This window comes from Cyprinodon tularosa, unplaced genomic scaffold (genome assembly GCF_016077235.1).
Source record: "Cyprinodon tularosa strain WSP-4 unplaced genomic scaffold, ASM1607723v1 ctg53, whole genome shotgun sequence".
Lineage (NCBI taxonomy): Eukaryota > Metazoa > Chordata > Actinopteri > Cyprinodontiformes > Cyprinodontidae > Cyprinodon > Cyprinodon tularosa.
In genome coordinates this window covers 1,505,098-1,526,896 of record NW_024039263.1, presented here as the reverse complement: position 1 = coordinate 1,526,896, position 21,799 = coordinate 1,505,098, and positions in this window count along the sequence as shown.

The following is a 21,799-nucleotide window of genomic DNA, read 5'->3' as shown; positions in this document are numbered from 1 at the left end:
CTTTCTGACACAGATTTCACAGCAGATTTCTCTCTAGAATCCCTTCATAGTCTTGAGATTTCACTGTACCCTGCATAGACTGAAGACACCCAGTAGCAGAAGAAGCAAAGGAGCCCCAGAGCATGACACAGCCTCCTCCATGTTTAGTAGTAGGGACACTGTTCTTGTCCTGATATTTCAGTTTTCCACCTGTGAAACCAGGGCTGATCTGCCTTGGCAAAAGTTTCATGTGCGTTTCATCTGGACCTTCTCCCAGCTGCTTTGTAGCTTCTCAATGTGTACAGTAGCAAATTCCAGCCTGGCTTTTGTATGTTTTTTTTTTTCATCATCGTATCCTCCTTGGTCGTCTCCTATCAAGTCCACTTTGGCTCAAACAACAATAGAGTTGCCAGAGCCATTTTTTTTTGTTTATTTTTTTTTCTCCAGGTTCTTTAGTTACCGTTCATATTATCTCTCTTTGATTTGTAACCCATTTTCCTCCTGTGGGTATGTCTTGGTAGGTTTGCTGGGGTCCCATGGATCTTAAATTTCTGAATAACATGGAACTTGGAGTTGGCTTTATGGCCTTTACCTTCAACACACTTGTCAATAATTTTCTTTTTAATAGGCTGAGATTCAAGTCTATGTTGAGTTTGGTAGCCCTCTGTATATATACTGTAGGCTCATTGAATGATTACAAAATTGTGGATACCTGTGATTCTAATGGTTGAAAATAAATGTCTGACTTTAATTTTTTCATTTTTAAAGAATCTTTCATTTTTATTACTTTTGTCAGGTTTAAGGTATTCATGTGAGATTTTTTTTTCATAAAACCAGGGATACTAACATCTATATTGGGGATGTTCTTTGACACTGAAATAAAGGGGCTATCTGTGTGCGGAAATATGAAATAAGCCGAATGAATGAATCCTCCCTATTGGAATTCACCTGAGAAAGCAGCAGATATATTTTCCATTGACTGCTCTCAGGAATGATAAGAGAGAAATTTCTTCTGTCATTGTGTTTGTTAACAAATCTCAGGGCATGAGGATTTTAAGGCGTCCATATCCATCTATATATTTCAGCAATAAAAAGATTGAATCCTTACGGCACATTCCCAGTCATAGTGACCCCTCAGAGAACTTTACAGTAGAGCCAAACTCACTCCGTTGCAGAACATTAAGCAAGGATCCAAACTGTCATTTTATACAGTAGGAATCATATTTAGTATGTAGGTAATAAATATACACTGCAAAAAATCTGAATCTAGATAAGTCATTTTTTATCAAAATAAGTGCATTTGTTCTTGGATTGAGGAGGTAAAAGAGACATTTTGCCAGTGGAACAAGACAATTTACACTTAAAATAAGAAAACACAATTGCATTGTCTTATTTCAAGTGCATTTTATCTAATTATCTTATTTTAAGAGTAAAATTACTCATTCCATTGGCAAACTGTCTCATTTACCTGCTCAAATTAAGGGTGAATACACTCAATTTAAGAAATTTTTTACTTATTTCAAGATCGTTTTTGCAGTGTACTTAATTGATATTTTTGAATATTGTCCAATAATAGATGGGAAACAAGATAATGAAGAATGTGATACATCTTTGTCAAACGCAGGCCGACATTATCTGAGCAAACAATAAGTTCTGACCAGCAGCAGAACTTGCAGTCCTAACATTATAATCTTTACAGAGGAATTTGTCTCTTTTACAGGCTCTGTCCAGGGCAGAGCATGGAAGTCACCAGATATATAGCGGCATGAAAGGAGGCATCGTTTGTCTTATTTCTCATAGTATTTATCTCTTTTCCTCCTCTTTCTGAGCACCAAATCATTTTCTTTGAATTTTTCACTTTCACGCTGTCAGCTGTTCGGCTACTGCAATAAAAAGGGTCTCGGGGTTTGAGCTTCTCCCTGTCAAATCCTAATCTTTTGTCTGTTCATGTCAAGAATTTATTTGCATTCTGCTGTCTAGATTTACACTGGATCTAATAATAATCATCCATCCATGAATTGTAACAACTTCGGGGTAATGAGGCAGCTGGTGTCAATCAACAGTTGTCACTCGGAGAGAGGCAGATTATCCCTTGGACAGGTTGCAAATTTAACATTGAGCAACACAGTGACACAGGATGAAAAAAACAACATGCATCGACATTAAACCTAACATTTATGTTTTCTTAGGGGTAGGAAGGAGTACCCAGAGGTAATCCACGCTTGCACAGGGAGAACCCGCAGATTCTGTACAGCAAAACCCTAAGATGGGATTCAAATCCTTGATTTTCTTAAGGACACTGCAAAAATCTATAAATCATGCGGTTGAATATTAAAGATTTTATAAGCAAATACCATAATTTAGTGCTACAAAATTTTAAACATACATTTTGAAAATATAAAACTTTTACAAATGAGATCAATTCAAATTAGATATAATTGTTCAACCACAAATTAGCCCCGGACCACTTCCCTTCTTTTTTACATATGAGTTGTCATGTAACTAACTATAACAAACGAGTTTAATGTAGCTTTTCTAGTATCTGTACTTCATATAAATAGTTATTTTTCGGAGGCTTTTTTACGTTTACTCACTACATTTAAACAAAAGTATCTGTGCTCTCTATTTCTTGCTTTCCCAAGCCGTTTTATATATTGCTTTTGTATCCCTTCATGTTGAATGAACAAATTTCTATAATGATCATGATAATTGCAAAAAATTATAACACAAACCTCTTAATTAGTAACAAAACATCAGTTTTTTGGCTGAAAAAAATGTAATATTTTCCAAATACAATCTGACTGAAACTGATAAAATAAATTACTTAAACTGAGATTGCCTTTATAGTACCACAGTCTCAGATCTCCCCACATGTTCACATTGTATCCATTCATTTAAAATTCATAATCAAATGAGTTTTTTTAATATATATTTTGTATTGATCTATGTGTGCATGTTTTTGGGCATATTTGAATATACACAGGTACAATGGATGGTCATATTTTTGGCTCTAAAATATTTGTGTTTTTTTTGGCCAGAAGTGTCTTCCGTAACTTAAAACCTGCTGGACATATTGCTGCAGAAATTGAAAGACTCATGCCCTGTGAAAGTTAACTCAATCGTAAACCCATAAAATTGTGAAACAGATGTGAAACAGGCTTGGCAACAATAAAAACCCTTCAAACATAAAAGAATATGTTACTTTACATTTCTTTCTGCTCTGCAGGAGGGGAAGGCAGTCAAGAACACCTGCTTCTTCATTGCGCTCGCTCTGCGCTGGGGCTGAGGGGCTTTTATTTACAAGGTTCACGCTTGGTTTCTCTGCAGCTCTGTGGTTACATCCTTATAGTTTCATGAATATCTCAGGTGTGACATATTCATGAAACTAGTCATCAGTGGAGCAGTAACAAGGGGGATGAGATGTTGGCATAGGCTTCTATGAAACAAAACCTGATGGAAATAGAGATGCTGTCACAAAGCTGCATATTAACCAAAGTCCTTCTGATTTGGTTATCTATTATCTAATACAAAGGTTTACCATACATCATTATGGATTTGAATATGTCGTATGAATCTAAAATCTGTCTCTTTCTATTGTTCTTTCCATCTTTGGATCATAAATAAACAAATTTTTACTTCCTCTTGCTATAAAACAAGGACTGTTTCTTTAATAGGTTTGCAAAGTTGTTTTACATGAAATGTAATCACTTGTTTTTTCATTGTATTAGCTTAAATTTATTATCTTTCAATAAGTTATGATGTTTGTATTTATTTTTTATCTACATCATTTTGTAAAACCCACAATTTCTCAGTCAAAGTAATGATAGTCCTACTGTTTTCCTGTAAGGGGTAGTAAAAGTCACGACCCTTTAAAGGTGCTTACAAAGGACAGCTGCTTAAAAGTAAATATTAAAAATCCTTAAAACTTCAAGCACAACTCACAAGACTCTCTAATATTTAAAAAACATGACTAGATTTCAAATGTAATTTCACAAAACATGAACCATCCCTTACTGAACTAAAAAAATAAGCAGCTATATTGAAGTACTCAAAAATTCATTATTATCACTCGGGGAAAAAACAAAAAACCCTCAACCAATAGTATATATATATATATACATATATATATATATATATATATATATATATATATATATATATATATATATATATATATATATATATATATATATATATATATATATATATATATATATATATATAGCTAATGAATTGACTGGTACCATTTTGTTGGTAATAACCTTAAACGTTTTTGAATTATATATAAATTATATAAATATAAATTATATATAAATAATTCAATTTATGAATTATATACATTATTAATTAATTTCTAACATTTCTAGTTTGACAGGTAAACGAACTGTTGATGGAATATTTTTTTTTTCATTTTCATTTTATGTCATACAAAAATAACTGCGTTATTACTGCGTAACTGCATTACTTAGCTTAGTAACTAGTTACTTTTAATCTATCTGTTGTCACCAAGCAACCAAATTAGTGGCCTTACAAGAAAAGTAACAGGTAGCTTCCAGAGATGGGAAGTAACGAAGTACAAATACTTCGTTACTGTACTCAAGTAGATTTTTCTGATATTTTTACTTTACTTTACTACTTATTTTTATGGCGACTTTTTACTTCTACTCCTTACATTTTTACACAAATATCTGTACTTTCTACTCCTTACATTTTAAATAATTGGCTCGTTACTTTAGTTTGAATCATTTCAATGGAGTTACCGTTATTATTTTTCACGTCATCAATACCAAATTCAATCTAATTGGATGGGAATCTACGTTGCATTTGACGCACCACTACAAGATGAATCGACAGATTCGGCGGTATTCATTCACGGCAAATCATTGCAGCTTGGTGGCGGTGGCGTTAGCATAGTAGTATGGACGACGAGATGATTGAAAATGAACACAACGGAGATCTAGTCCTATTGGCAGGCATCCATTTAAAATGTAGGCAACGGCATGAAAAAAGTGGTTTCTACTTTTACTTTTATACTTTAAGTAAATTTACAAACCTGTACTTTGTTACTTTTACTTGAGTAAAGAAGTTTAATCAGTACTTCCACTTTTACCAGAGTATTTTTTAACACAAGTATCTGTACTTTTACTCAAGTACGGAAAGTGAGTACTTTTGCCATCTCTGGTAGCTTCCCCTTTTTAGGTAATTTGGCCAACAATGATAATGAAGTTTAAATATTGGTTTTAAATTACAGTTTATCTTTTAATAGTTGTGCCATTGGTTAATTGGGGTTAAATCTTGCCCTGTTAAGAAATCATGCCGAAAACATTCAGGTACTGGTAAAGATTCTCAGTCATCCAGGTCATAATCATTTAAAAAAAGATAGAAAACAATCCACTAGACTTTGTTTCCAAGTTTGAAGACGTTTTGCTTCCCATCCAGGAAGCTTTTTCGATTCAAAATGTCAGAATTAGCATTGAATTTGAAGCTTTATAGAGTGGACCAAAACAAAGCCTTATTATTCTTTAGAAAACATGCAAATTGAACAGAAAAAACAGGTCCGCCCCTTAGGAATGGGCAGCCGTTTGGGTTCATTGTTAGCCTGCAATACTTGATACTAGTCTACTGAGGCATAGACCAGTATCTTTCCCACTGAATTTGGTAGGATCTTTCAATCATGGGTCGACCTGCCAATAATTGGCATTTGGCCCTCTTCCCAAAAGCAATAAAAGCTGGGTCTAACCCCCCACTGGCAAGCTGTGCGAGGCAAGTTTCGTTCCATTGTTTTCAAATAGTCATTTCATTTCCCCATGTTTTCTTAATAAATGTATATCTAGCACACAGAAACTGCTAATATATATGGCTGTTAAAGTCCATAGTACCATCATAGGTTAAAATGTTTTTTGCAGGGCCTCTTTGTATTTTGCATTAAAAATGTCAATTTATGAAATGTTTACATACAGTTTCCACCTGGGAACTGCAGCTTTGACTGTTTATTGATTTATTCATAAACATCTTAAATCAGAATGGCAGCCTGGATTGCGTACAGTTTTATGATTTTCCTTTTGCCCCAAACTGGGTGTGAAACTAGTTTTCCATACATAGAATAGAAAAAAAAATCTATTTTTATTGTCCCACAAAGTGGAAATTCAGATGTTTACAGCAGCAAAAAGATTATTGAAAAAATTGTCACGTTAGATGTGGACCTTAGAAAAGTGTATAAGAATAACATAATGGTTGAATGGTTAAAAAATAAACAAATGAAACATTGTACTAAGATAAAAAAAAAATATATATATATATAGATATATATATATATATATATCTATATATATATAGATATAGATATATCTTGTCACGGTCTTGGTTCTGTTTAAGTTTTCATTTAAGTTTTCAGTTTCACTTTTTTTTCATGTTCTTCTTTATTTTATAATTGTATTGGTTTAATTGGTTTTATTTTGTGTTGTTTTCTGGATATATTTGAGTTATTAGGTATTTCTTGTTTGCCCTCTGTTGCCCTCTTGTGTTGGTTTCCTTTTCCCTAGCTGCTTTTTAGAATCCTCTGTTCACACCTGCTCCTTGTGCAGTTCCTCAGTGCTGGTTCCTCATCTTTTCCTGGCTCTCCACATGATTTTTCCCCTGAAGTAGTCTGTTTTTTTTTGGTTGCATGTATAGTCCACTTTGGTTTTAGGTTTTTTGCCTCAGTTTATTAATTAAATCTACAAGAACCCTCCTCTGCCCCAAACCCCCACCCCCCTCTGCATCTAAGTCCTCAAAACCTCAACCAAACTTTGACACATATACATATTACATATATTTTTAAGCAACCTATACTTAGTGAAGGGGGGAGACATTACTCTTGAGTACCTAGAATAAATTAAAGCATGCTATTTTATACACAACTCTCATAGTTTTGGATGATGGAGAGGATGATGAGGATATGTTTCTTAATTCCTAGAGCTGCACTGCACAGGTATTGTTCCCATAGAAACCCATTATTCCCTTCATATCAGATTGTTCCCATGAGAGAATACATCTCAGTAAATAAGATTAAACCTATAAGATGTAACAGTTTTGAACAAAAAAATAAAAAAATAAAACTAAAGAAAAAGATCCATGTCAGTATCTTAATAAGGCAAAAGAAACCTGTAGATCTAGAAGGGAAACAATTAAAAGAGCTAACCCCTATCTGTGAAGTATATTATTAAAAGAGAAAAGCAACCCAAGGATAATGCAAGGCCTATTCAAAGTGGTATAATAGAGTCTCAATAGAGTCTAATTTGATAGAGCCAGTTTAGATGTTGGAGTTTCAGGTAATTAAAATTAAACAGACCCCTACTGCTAGGAGACCAATCGGCCTATTTCTATATTCTTCCAGAAAATTGTTCTTGTGATTTGCAGGCTTAGCTTTGTGCCACGTGTAAACCTATTAACACAGTTCCGTATACAGTAGATGCTTCTGCATTATTCAGGACTCCATGCGATCCAATTAAATGGACAGTTCAGTTGGCTTTGCTCATTTAAAAGATCTATCGTCCCTCTGTGCTTTTAATCTTTAAAGCAAATCTTAAATCTAATCTCAAGACCATTTATGTATTATTGAGCTCTTTCATTGTACCTCATGGGACAGTAAAAAATACAGAAGAAATTAACTTTTTTTTACCAGAGTACTGTCATCTGCAGTCAGTGGGTTCATCAAAGGTGGACAAGAAGGTTAGTACAGAGAGTTTGTGAACTGCTTTGTGGCATGGTGTGGAAACAATAATCTGATCCTGAATGTCAACAAAACAAAGGAGATGACTGCAGATCTCAGAAGAAATGGGAACAAGTAGAATCCTGTTAACATCATAGGAGAAAAAGTGGAGGTAGTTGATGAGTATAAATGAGTATAAATACCTTGCTGTTCACCTGGACAACAAACTAGCCGGGAAACACAACAGACAGAGCAAACTGGCTACAGTTTCTTCGAAACCACCCAGACAATCCAGGATTTCCTGCTGCTTTCTACACATTTGTCATGCCTTAAAAATGAATATAAAGCAGTTTTTAGGCTATGATGTAAAGCCTGTTAGTACCAGAAATGTAATATTCTAATATATCAGAAATGTTTTGCAATTTTAAGTTAATTATATACTGTTTCACTGAAGCTCAGTAAGAAAAAACATTTAAATAGAGTACTTATGGTCAAACAAAGCACTCCCACATTTTCTTGTATGTAAGACAGTCTCCTTAAACTTGCTTTTTTTTTTTTTTTGTAAACATAACCTATTGAAGTATAACCCTTTATATACATTTGATAATTTATTTTTTTATGGCTTTGTTTCCAGATATGCAGGAGGAAAGACCATAGCTTTAATGTAGTGACTGTATCTCAGCCAGCTCTCCATCCTTTTTTGGAGACTTGCCATTGCTGGCTCCACTGTCTACAGCTTTTGTTTGATCTAAATATTTGCTTATAATTAGACAGTCAAGGTATCAGTTTTCTGGACCGGTGCACTGATTCTAGTATATAAAATGTTGGTTAAAGCACTTTCTTTGTTTGTGCTGTAGATATTTGAGATTTACCTGGTTATTTTTATAACTTTGTCAAATAATGTCAAATAACTAAATGTTAAATAATTCTTTGAACTCTTCCTCTTAATGGATTACTTAAGCTTATTAATGGAGTAAATAATCAACTACATAACTTTAAAGCTGATCCTTCACAATTCTTTAAGCTGCAAACAAAACAACAGAAAAAAGCATATTTTAAAGAGGGTAAACAGAGGAATAATATTAATCACACAGAGAATAAAGGGTAAAATCAGTTGTGTATATCTTTTATCACACCCGCTGCACTAAAGATGTACTACAGTTTTTCTCAGACTGACTTAAATTAATTTCCTGAGGACTTTCAGAGGGATTGGAACAGCAGGGTTAAACATTCTCAGGATTCCTATTACATGGGTTAAACAAATAGTGGACTTTAAATCCTGAGGCTCTCATTTGCAAATTGGCTAATAATATACTGCACATGCAGTATTTTATTAAACTAAAAAAGATAGTTTAATTTATTTAGGGAATTGATTTGTAATCTATTGTTGATCTAAAAAAAGGAAAACTATATTGCACTGTTTATAATTTCCACATCAATTTTTAGTTTTTGGGCTGTATATTATTGGTGACCTAAACAGATGACACATATGAGTTATTTCAAATGATTCCTCAGGCCAATATACAACGTCGACACTATCAATGCTACCACAGGACTCCCCTCTTGAAATACCACCTTTGTAAGTTGGGAGAAGTTGCACCGTCGTTGACCAGGTCATGTGACTCTTATATATTCATGGAGCCAAGTCTTTTGCTCTATTTTTTCACCTGTTTGACTACCGGTCATGGCTGAGGGAAGGAAAAAGTTCAAACCTTCTGAGGAGGCTAAAAAGAGAAAATACGAAAGGGATTGTGCCAGAGGAAAAACAAGAATCGATCATGCAAAGGAGTTTGTTCTTTGGCACAGGCTGAAACCAACTTTTTTATTAGACTGGTAAGTTAACACTGCTCCTAATACAGCAGCAGCCATTCAAAATGACCGTTGCCAGTAGAACCCCTGCCGAATGGCAGTAGACTTCCCTGCAACTCCCAGCAAAATCCCCCTCCAACGTGCAGCCAGTGAATGACCCCCTCCTTCTTCTGAGTAAGCATACATCAACCCTATCACTTAATTACAGGGTCTAACCAAGAGATAATGCTTCTCTTTAGATCTTAATGTCAACAAATCATGACCAAAAGAATATTTTAGTACAAAGATTGATGTTTAAAAAGGGACTGTAGGGGACAAGCCAAGGATCAGCCAATGACCCATCAAGAACAGTGGGGAAATGTTGAATGGTATACTACTGTATACAGTCATATATCTTTATTATAATATTCAATGTTCAGTAGAAGCAAAATACAGGCAGTTACAGGTCTAGCACCCCTAGTGGCCAAAAGTTTCAGTGTGCCTTTAAAATCGAATTTGCATTTGGCCAATTCCTTGAGCTAGTAATTTATGCCATTTTTTTTACATGACCTACGATTCAGTTTAAATAGGTATTTGTTGGCAAAACTGTCTACAGGACTTTGAAATTCTCTTCGCTTATGTTTAAAATATGTTTCTTTATTTGGATTTTTTTCAATGATACTCTGTAACACCATTTAAAAAAGGAAATACAACTTTTGCAACAAATTATACAATACATTGTCTTTGTTTTGCTTGTTTTGCACAAACTACTGCTGAGAATGAGGAAGATAGAATGGACAAAATATAAGTATTGAAGTGGGCAAATCAACGAACCAATGATTGCTTGTGTGAACAAAATTCCCACAGGGGTACTTAGCAAGCCTCTGATGCCCCACAAAGTGATGCTCTGGCTCACCTCTTGTCCCCTCTGCCATGTCCCCGCTTCACAGGTTGTAAGTTTCAATCCACCGAGTCACTGGTTGGTTGTCTCATCACATGGTTGCTGGTCAATTCTACACCTCCGCGTCTTGGTCCTGCACACTCCCCATCATCTAGTCCACTGCTCTCAGCTTAGCCCTATCAAACCAATTATTCACCGTCATATAATTAGGTGCAGGTGCGTTTTACTAATGTAGAGGGTCTCTTGGTGAATCGGGGTAAGCCTAAATATTACTCTACTCAAAATATTTTAAAACTCTTGCCAAAAAATTATATATATACAAAATAATGACAAATAAAACCCAAACAACAAAAATAAACATGCAAAGCACAAAAAGGAAACCATCCAAAAATACGCAGGAGACGAAAAGTGGAATATGTTCTTTAACATTTGTATTTCATTATCTGATAATTATCTACTTAGATGAAACCTTCTTCTGGGGGTGGAGTACTCTGTTAAAGCAAATTTGAATCTTACTAAAACTTGATCAGGTAGGACAAGACTGTTAAGAAATACTGTTATTTCTTCACAGTCAATGCCATATTTCAGCACAAGTCCAAAGTATGAGGATGAGAATGAATGGGGGTATGCAAATTTTGAGCAAAGCCAATCAAGTCTAAGATATCATTAAAGGCTGCATTTACAGCATGTATGCATGTCAACATCCCCCCCCCCCTTATATTGGCATTGTAGTTGTTTAATATTAAACCAGATAGGAAGACTTACAGCTGTTTTAAAAATTGAGAGGAAAGATCTGGTCAAAGATAGAATGTTATAAGCAGAAGAGGTTTTGATGCTTTACAATTCGATTGGGAGAAATTAAGAGTTAAATGTAAGAAACATACCTGTAAACTGGTTTTGGACTGATAATTATATCAGACTGAAAGATATATTTAACACCTTTCCCCAAAAAATTTCTGGGCATGTAAAAAGTAAAATAGCTGCAGCTAGTTGCCTGATTTCTGCTATTATAATCCTCTTGTTGTAGCCAAATTATTTTAGTAAATGTCTTTAACTAAGACGGCCTTTGGAGAGATGTTATGATCAATAAACTACATGTAATGGTTTTAATTAGAGGATTAATCAATAATATTTAGTTTTATTTATATTTAGCATTGTTTTCTAATTTATTTGATTTGGGCCATGGGAAAGACACTGTCTGTATGGCGTAATGGGTGGATAACAGTGGAGAAGCAGCAGGTCGGTGTGTTTATGGCTCTGTTTGCTGCTTCAACACTTTTGGGACCTAAATGTTAAGTTGTGGCACAGTAGTAGAGCTGGAACTTCATCATGAGCATATCAGAGGGATGACTACCAGCTTTTACTGTAGTCTCTGACATGCCCAAATAGATTATTAGTTCTAGTTCATAGATGCAATCTAAAATTTCTATGGGTACATGTTATTGATGGTACTCTAGTGCTGTGGTTTGCACCTTAGTGAAGGTTTAGTGCAAAAGTCAGCATTCTGTAAGAGAGACCAGATCAGGCAAGACAATAATGAGGGTCTGATAAGAAGCAAAAATCCAAAAAAAGTCCAACAACTAACCAAAAGATACAGTGAGATAGAATTCAATCTAACAAAGCTAACTTTTCTAAATAGAAAGGGAAAAAAAACTTGTTTACCTCAGCTCCAACTAATATTATCCAAGCACTGAGCCTCAAGGGATCCGCGTATCCCGTAAAACCCCCAAAACAGATTCACCAGGAAATGCATCTAGGAGGAGAAAATAAATAAATAAATCACAGGAGCATATTTTTAAAATGAAAAAAGGGTTCGAAGGGTGTGCAGATGAGATGCTAGTCTGCCAGGATATGAACAGGAATAAAAGAATATTAGGGCATGTTCATACACTGACGCCTCTGCAAGCAGAGGAAAACACCTAAAATATAAACCATGATTAAATGAGTCTGGGGTGACAGGGCATACTGATATAACCATTTGTGGTAAAATCCTGCTGCCACTTTCGTTAGACCTGCAGCAGGGAAAAGTTAAATATGTATACCTCAGCAGAGAGCCTCTTGATGAGAAACTAAAGGCTGGTATATAAGAGGTGTCTATAGCATTGAGAAGCCACGAGCTAGAGGGGCAAGGAGAGAAACACCCTGAGGGGCTCTTGGACTTTGAGGAAGGCCTAAAATGAGGTTTGCACTCGAGAGCCCTTTAAGTGCCCCTGTGTGACATGAAGCATAGCAATAACTCAGACATACACCCATGTATAAAAGATACCCTCGCAACGGTAAGCACATCTTCAATCCCAAGGCGACAATTTTCTGTCCAGCGAGGAATGTTTTCTTGCAAAATGCAGAGCCAGTGTTGCTTTGGAAAAGGATATATATCGCTTGAACTTTTTTACGTTTGGTGAAAATGGAATCTTTTATTAGAGTTTCATCACATAAACCCAAAGAACACATTTATTTACAAAACAAATGTTGAAAGTATTGCAGAGTTCTGAAGTGGAAAGATAACTTTTTTTTTTTTTTTTGAAATCTGAATCTAAAATGTCTGCTGTTGTTCAACACATAAAAAAATTAAATCCCTCCTTCTTAATTCTTTACTAACAAAGATAGAGCATGCCATAATGTAGTAAATAATAAATGCCCTAAAATATATCCATAACTTTTCTCAGGCGTTGAGTTGTCTGTTGATTTTACATAATCTTTTCCAATATGCCTCTTAATTTATTGCCATTCTCTGACTTTCTCTGAATGCCCAGAATTGCATTTCCACTTGTTCAAAGTCCTCTTTGCGTGGTCCTTTCACTCCCTTCACGGCCTGTGTTATTTATCTTTTATTTCCCTCCCTGCACTTTTCTAGCATTATTTTCTCGGCCGCATCAAACGGTATTGCTGCAAAAACTAAAATAAAAACTACAAGCAAGAACAGACCTCTAGTGTGTGAAGTCTTTAGTCATGTGGGTATGAAAAGCTTGCAACAACTTCACTTCAGTCTCTCTTCTGTGGGGTTTCTATTGTGTCACCAATAACATAATATTAGAAAAACAAATGAGGGTCTAATGGAGCTGATTTTTTTTTTTATAGCCAGCTCCCTGCTTTTGTTCGGTTCTGGAGGAATTGTGCAGAAAGCTGGGAAGATGGCTCATATTATATGAAGTTTTTGCAGGTATTCAGTATACAGAAAGTATTCAGGCGGCAATATCTATTAAGGCATCTATGCAAATGTTTTAAATTGATTCATTTTGAAAATAAAAGCTTTAGGATGATGTATCCAAAAAAAAAAAAATAATGAAAGGAAAGAAGTGGCTGAATTTAAAAGTCTTGTGGGAACTAAAAGGTCAGTATTATCTGTCCAAATTGTAATTCCAGCTTGAAAGTTCCAACCCTTGCTTCTGATTTACGAGTTGCGTGACATGTTAAAATGAATGCCCAGTCATTTGATCCGAAGATGCTGCTGAAGAAATTACATCATAGAATGATTGCTTTTAAACATTTTCTGCAAAATAAATATTTGCATACTTTTGTTCTTCCATGTCGGCCTCTGATGCTTATAGAAACAATTCAGGCACTGAAATAAACCCATGAGCTGTTTTTGTTTTGTTATTTGGGCAACAACTTAATGTTTTGTTGGTGTTAAGGAAACAAGTCACTTCAATACCCTCCAAATGATTATGTTACAATTGACGGTCACTCCTAAAAGAAGGTCCACCCACATCTTGTTTTAGTGTTGTATGTCATGTGCAATTACTGCTGAAAAATGCAGTTTTGTTGCTGGCTGCAGTGAACAACATGTTCTGTAATTGCTGGTTGTGCACCTCTGTTTCTGGGTCTGCATCAGGGTCAGAGATGTATGGTGCTACCATCATGCATTTGTTGAAACCATTTTCAGGTGGATAAAATGTGATATCAAGGACTGGCTGTAGCTAATTTACACAAAAGTGACAGAGCCTTAAAAAAGCTGTTAATAGGTGGAACTAAGGAGAGGAAATCTCATTACCTGAAAGTGATTTGTGCAAACAGTGTAATGAACATGTTTTGAATAGCCTGTAAGCTTATAATGAACATTTAAAGGAAGAAAAAATGTTTATCCTATAAAATTATCAATATTTAATTGGCATAATCAGGTAAAGCAAAAGCATCCCTTTATAAGGATGAGGCTTTGTTGATTTCATTTTGGTTTTCTTTCATATATTTCACTTTCAGTCACACCATCTTTTGAGGAAAACAATAAAATTTTAAACATTTAGATCTGTAGCATGTTTGATTATGATCTAGAACACCATTTTTAAATTAATTTGTCTCTAAAAATCAAAATGATTCTGAAAACCTAATTTATTACAACTGCTTCTAATTCCTTAGATTCATTTGGTCTGTGAGAATGATTTGGTTTGGGGATTGTAATGGTTGCATGTGATGAAGATTCCCCGTTGTTAAACTGTTTTTATATGTTTATGATGTATATGCAACATGTTTATTATCTATCTACCAACAGCCAGGCAAGGATTGCTTATCAGTTACTTGTTTGCTACTCGTTGTCCAGTTTTTTTTTTTTTTTTTTTTTTTTTTACAAAACTTCATATTAAGGATTTAAGATGTCCTCTTTAATTTTAACCTTTAAATTATGTTTTTCATCAAAAGGTATGAATTTATAGGTTTAACTGGCTTTATAAATTGTTTTTCATTGAAGATGTAATTCCAGTTTGGAAATGTGCTAACACCTTAAAGACACAAGCATGTCAAAATAACTGCTTTTCGGATAATAATTAACATGAATTTGACTTCTACTTTTTGGCTTAAGTTATATGGAAGGGTTTTTTTCTCTCCCACAACTGCATTTTATTTCTATTTTTTTGCTTTCATTTACCCAGGTAAAACTCACTAATTAATTTATTAAGAGCTAACATGTACATGTATCTATGTAAAACTGACAGCTTCAATCATATCATTATAAATAATACCTTTAAACCACATGACTGTTACTTGACACAATCTCTAACTGGGGATCTTGGTTTCCAAAACAGCTGATAATGTATGACAGTTCATTTCCTCTTTGTTATGGTAAGATTTTCTCAAAGGAAGCCTCAGAACTTCTAACAACAATATATGGATCCCAGCGTGCACAGCTAATTAGATTGTACAGTGCACCAATTAGCTTAAGCCCAAATAATTGGTTCTTTAGTGCTGAATAGCCTCTTGAGTATGACTCGTCTTTAGATTGAACCAAATATGGATTTCTTTATTAGCCTGCACAATAAAATGTGTCTGTGCTTATTAGTTTCTGTGAGATATTATAATAGGTAAAGATCTGATGGGGAGTGTAAACCCGTGCTGCCGACTTCACACATTGCAGTTATAAGTTTATGCAAACCAAACAAATTATTATTACAATTACCGGTAACTGGAAATAGGCTTGAATAGAAGATATGGTTTAGCTCTCCAACTTTGAATAACAGTGAAGAACTTCTGATTTCAAATTTCAAAGAATCAAAAGTTGGCTGCCCAAAATTGTGTTCATGAATAACATATGATATCCCTAGGAAGTAATGTTATTAACCATATATATATATATATATATATATATATATATATATATATATATATATATATATATATATATATATATATATATATATATATATATATATATATATATATATATATATATATATATATATCTCTTGTACTGAGTACTCAGTACAAGATCAATAGAGGCCAGGGTCTACCACACCAGGCAGGACCCCCGATGCAGACTGTGCAAAGATGCCTCTGAAACAATACAGCACATAACAGCAGGGTGTAAAATGCAGGCAGGAAGTGCATACATGGAACACCACAACCAGGTAGTTGTCATAGTGTACAGGAACATCTGCCATGAGTATGGGCTGGAAGTCCCAAGGTCAAAATGGAACACACCTCCTAAGGTAGTTGAGAATGACCGAGCTAAGATCCTATGGGACTTCAAGATCCAGACTGACAAACAGGTGATGGCTAACCAACCAGACATTGTGTTGATGGACAAACAGCAGAAGAAGGCAGTAGTGATAGATGTGGCAATCCCAAGCGACAGCAACATCAAGAAGAAAGAACACGAGAAGCTTGAGAAATACCAAGGACTGAAGGAGGAGCTAGAAAAGATGTGGAAAGTGAGAGCAGCAGTGGTGCCAGTGGTAATTGGAGCACTGGGGGCTGTGACCCCCAAACTGGGAGAGTGGCTACAGCAGATTCCAGGTAAAACATCAGAGGTCTCTGTCCAGAAGAGCGCAGTCCTAGGAACAGCTAAGATACTGCGCAGAACCCTCAAACTCCCAGGCCTCTGGTAGAGGACCCGAGCTTGAGGAGGACACATACCACCCCACGAGGGGTGAGAAAACAGTTATATATATATATATATATATATATATATATATATATAAAACATGTGTATTTATAGAAATTGGTATTTATATATAGCTATTGCACTGGGTATCATATATAAAAAACTGGTTACTGCACAAGTCACCAAAGGAGCTGCTCAGCTCCTCTACAGTCTGGTGCAGAGGGTGGAAGGTGTTGTCCATGATGAATGTAAGCTTGGACAGCACCCTCCTTTCAGCTACTTCCTCCACCAAGTCCAAAGTGCAGACTAGGACAGAAACGGCCTTTCTCACTAGTTTGTTCAGTCTCTTTCTGTGCTGCTCTGCGCTGCCAGGGGCCAAGCAGACAACAGCGCAATGCCACCACAGAGTCATAGAAGGATTTCAACAGGAACTGGTGGTGAAGGCGGCTCTGGCCATTCTTATACAGGGTGTCAGGGTTTGGAGTCCAGTCCAGTTTATTATTGACATGAACACCCAGATATTTGAAACTGTATATAGTTTCTATGTCCTGTGTCCTGATGTTCATGGTGGAGTGAGGTTAGGTGTTTTCTCCTGAAGTCGATCACCATCTCCTTGGTCTTACTGGTGTTAGGGCACAGGAGTTTCTTCTCAGGTGGAAATAGAAAAACAGAAAACAAATATCCCTGTCATCATCCCTCTTTGTCATTTATTTTCAATAGATTTATTTTCTTTGTCTTAAAATGGACATCAGCATCACTAGCTATATTTCACTTGAAGTTTTCTTCACTATCCTAACTGTGCCATTCCTTTTCCTAACCAGTGTGGTCACATTAACGGTCTGCAATAATTTTTTTTTGTTTTGTTTTTAAGCTGTTTTGTAACATCACTGAAAGTAAAGCAAGATTTTTTTCTGTTGATTGGGGTGTCAGTTACTCTTTCACCTTAGTTGGCTTCATTTCAATACGTGTCATAAAGACCTACAAGACAAGGAGAGCATCTTGGTTAACATGAACTTTACTTTATCTAAAGAGCCTAGCTCAATATTGTTTAAGATATAAACCAACATTTAAGAATTCAAAAGCAATACCGATTGAGGTGCTTAGCAAAGTTAACATTTTAGAACACCACAGCTGACTTGTGTGTGTTCATGAAAAACCCTACTCCAAATGACACATGTAATAACAACAGTGTTTTACACCAATTTTCCCAATGAGTGGCCGAGGCTCGAGTCTGCATGATTCACAAGACTCCAGCAGCTCACCGTAAATTAGAGGCTTGTCTTTCCTCTCATCTTCTTTTCCCTCAATAGACTCCACTAGCTCTAAGAAAGTTTTCCCGTTTCCAGGTGAAACTGCATGAAACACTTTAGATCGGGGAGAAAAGGACATTTTACTGCCTTTTTGAATGACTGAGAAGACATTTAAAAATGCCAGCGTGCTCTTGCTGAGCAGCAGGAGCTGATTTTTAAAAACAGGGGAGATTTCGCCATTATCTTTTCGATCTCACATTTCCTGCAGACTTGGCAAGGGTAATCTCAGCTACATTTGAGTGTGTTAGCACAGACAGCATCACTTCTTTCCATACAAAGGTGAGTACTGAAAATTCAAAAGGCTTCAATTTGCAGCAGGATACACAAGTTAACACTAGTTTGAAGGAAGCTGTTATAAGTGGACATAAAGAGAGGAGAAATCAGAAGAATAGAGGTAAACACAGGCCTGATGGGGACTGCTTGGTTAACTTCAACCTAATTGGAGTTTGAAGCTAAAACTGTTCAGGTTTGAATGGTACAACAGAGGCTCAAACCAATTTTCAGGGATTATACTGGTATTTGTCGACTCCTGAATAGAGATTAGGCTCTTACTATTGAATTAAATTAGATAATTGTTGCTGAATCTGTTTTTAAAGCTCCTTAGAATTTAAAATCTAAATTAAATTTTCTCTTTCTGGAATGCCTTCTGCTTATCTTAATTTTCTGAACTTATAATTTAACCATATTACTATTAGAATTCAGGTCCCGCTACAAGGCACAGCTTTCATTTGACCCCAAACTGCACATTTTGAAACATAAAGACACCCCTGCTTACATGCAGTATAAAGTCCTTGAAAGGGGTTGCATCTTTACCAAACACTTAGGGCCGGATCTATCAAAGGTTTGCGTGTATAAAAACGTGAGCTATTTCACTGCGTACGCTAAAAAATGTACAAACTGATCTATCAACAGCGTGCTAAAAGGATTTGGTCTTTAAAACGTGCTAAATAGCGCCTCTTATCCATTTAGTACTTTTTCTGCAATGAATATGCAATATGGGGCGTTTACACGCAAAAGTGCGTCTTGTGGGAGGAGAACATGTAAATATATTAATTTAGCACTCGCAAAGTGATTTATCAAACCTGAAAGCAATTTTGCTAACGGTATCTGACTCTATATTTAACACGTTTCAAAAGAAGGTGCAAATGGTCTGTATGCGTAATTGCGCACACATGGCAGCGGTTATTGTTGCAAGAAGGAGACATGGAAATGAAGCAAGGAGATGCAGAGAACGCATTTTTTCACTCCGTGTGAATATTTTTGGAATGAAGGAGGAAACGATCATCAAAACATATCGTTTATCCAGCATTGCCATTTTGGAGCTGTTGGGGGAACTCCGAATGGATTTGGAGCCAGCCACAAGGAGGACCCATGCAATACCCCGGATATCACAAAACTCCTTGCAACATTGCACTTTTTGCATCTGGGATCTCCCAATCTCGTTTTTCAGAAGTGCTGTCCGACGTTCTAAATGCCATGTCGCCTTGACGCCCTACCGGAGAACCCCGACCTCTGCGCCTGTGGAACAACATGCCAATGCTGCGGGGATGCGTAGTCATCTCATCCACAGTCCCATTGTGAGCCATTTGGTATGTGCATTTTTTTACAGGCCAATACAAAACACCTGTTTTTTTTTTTTGTTTTTTTTTTTTTTTTTTTACTGCAGTGAAGTAGAAATTCAGCCACATACCACCTTAGGGAATAAAGGTTGCCAAAGTTTATATATATATATATATATATGATTTATTTATTTTTTTGGAGGGGGTGGGGGTGTCACTGTAAGATTAAAATGTCTTAATGCACTAGTTTGCACAAACTACAAACTACTTTGCCGCAAACCACAAAACGCGCAAAACCATCATTTAAATAGGGCGTCTCCAACAGTTTTGCACCTGCCACCAGTTACGCAATCGCTCTTGTTAAATCACCTGCAAACCATGGTTCAGCCCCTCGCGCAAAATTCCAGTTTGCGAGCGCAAATTACTGCACGCAAAATTGGATCTTGATAAATCCGGCCCTTACTGTTCTTCCAAACATCAAAACTTCAGTTTTGTGAGTCCGATTCAGTAGTTGCCTGAATAGGGTTGGGATCTGTGCTTAGAAAGAATCTCCTCAGATGTTTTTTGTAAACCTGCTTGGTCTGTTTCAAAACCACTGATGTGTATTAAAGATCACTGTCCTGTTGCAACATAAGACCTCTCATCACTGATTTTAGGGTAAAGTTGTTGACATCAAAGAAAATATTCCATCTTTTGATGGATAGGGAATTGGGCTGTAGAGAAGCAACTTCATAAGAATATTATTGAAAGTGCAGGGTAATACACAAAAAATAATATACATGGAAGTTGGTTTTGGGCCGCTCAGTGGCAGCAAGAAGGTTTTGGGTTCGATTCCCAGCCCAGGGTCTTTCTGTATGGAGTTTGCATGTTCTCCCTGAGCATGCGAGGGTTCTCGCTGGGTACTCCGGCTTCCTCCCACAGTTTCTCTAATTGGTTTCTCTAAATTGTCTTTAGGTGTGAGTGTGTGCCATGAATGGTTGTTTGTCCAGTTTGTCCATCTGTTGCCCTGCGATGGACTGGCAACCTGTCCTTGCTGTACCCGCCTCTCGCCCATTGACAGCTGGAGATAGGCACCAGCACCCCTCGCGACCCCACTTGGGATTAAGCGTGTAAAGAAAATGATAGATGGAAGGAAGTTGGTTTTACAGAGAGCTGTGTCAGAGCTTATCATTGGAAAGTTGAGTGAAAGGAAAAAGTGGGTCAAATAAAAAAGAAATATAGACTAGCAGTGAGGATAACGTGAGTCTTGTGCTGATCTAAACAAGACATTGAGGAGATTAAGTAAGTTTCATGATGAGTGAAGTGTGGCAAGGTAAGACAATAAATGCCTTTAATTACCCACAAATATGAATTGCGCGTGTGACAGTGAAAAAAGGAAGCAGACTGAAGACATGAAAAACTTACAGAGTATTACAAGAAGGAAACAGAAGTAGAATATATTAAAAGTTAGCTCTACAGTAAAAGGAAAAAATAAGACACTTCTGTGAAAAGGAAAAAAAAATGTTTTCTTTATTAATAGAAGGCACATTCGTGTAAAGAAAAAGGAGGGAAAAAAATAGTGGCAGGTTAAAAGCGGGATCTAAAAATCTTCAGTTGTAGAAATAATAATCAGAAGCATCTTACATACGTGTTGTGCAATTTTACCAGCAGATTATGATATACAGTATATTATTAACTAGAGCTGGAAGTTATAGTTAATTAACATGTCACTCAAATTAAGGGTAAAACCAAGCTATGGTCATTAGTTAAGTAAAAGTAAGTGAAAACTGCTGGTCACCCAAATGCATTGTAAGTAGGACTGACTTAAAAGGTATTTAACTGGTCAAATCTGTCTGATTTGCATGTGTGTTCTACACAATGTTTTTGGACAGTGCCTTCGTGTCAAATTTGTTTTGAATTGGCACTGTATATGCCATAACTTGTTTGACTTTAAATTTAATTGTTTTACCTTTTGTCATGATGGATCAAAGGAGCAAGCCCATATGCAGAACACACACGGAGGAGGCAGGGAAAAAGCTCAAATGTTTATTAAAAGTTCTGAACACGAGATCATAAATAAGTTCTGAGACTGGTTCACTGAAGTCTTGACTGGGACCGGAGACAGTGGATTAGCAGAGTTCATGAGAAGCTAAGCGTCTAGCTTCAGGCTTAGCATGGCAGACCTTGATCTGAGCTTCCAGCTCACTGCAGAGAACAACAGGGAATATCCACATAGGATTCTTCAGGCTGAGCTTCCAGCTCATTGCAGAGAACAACAGGGAA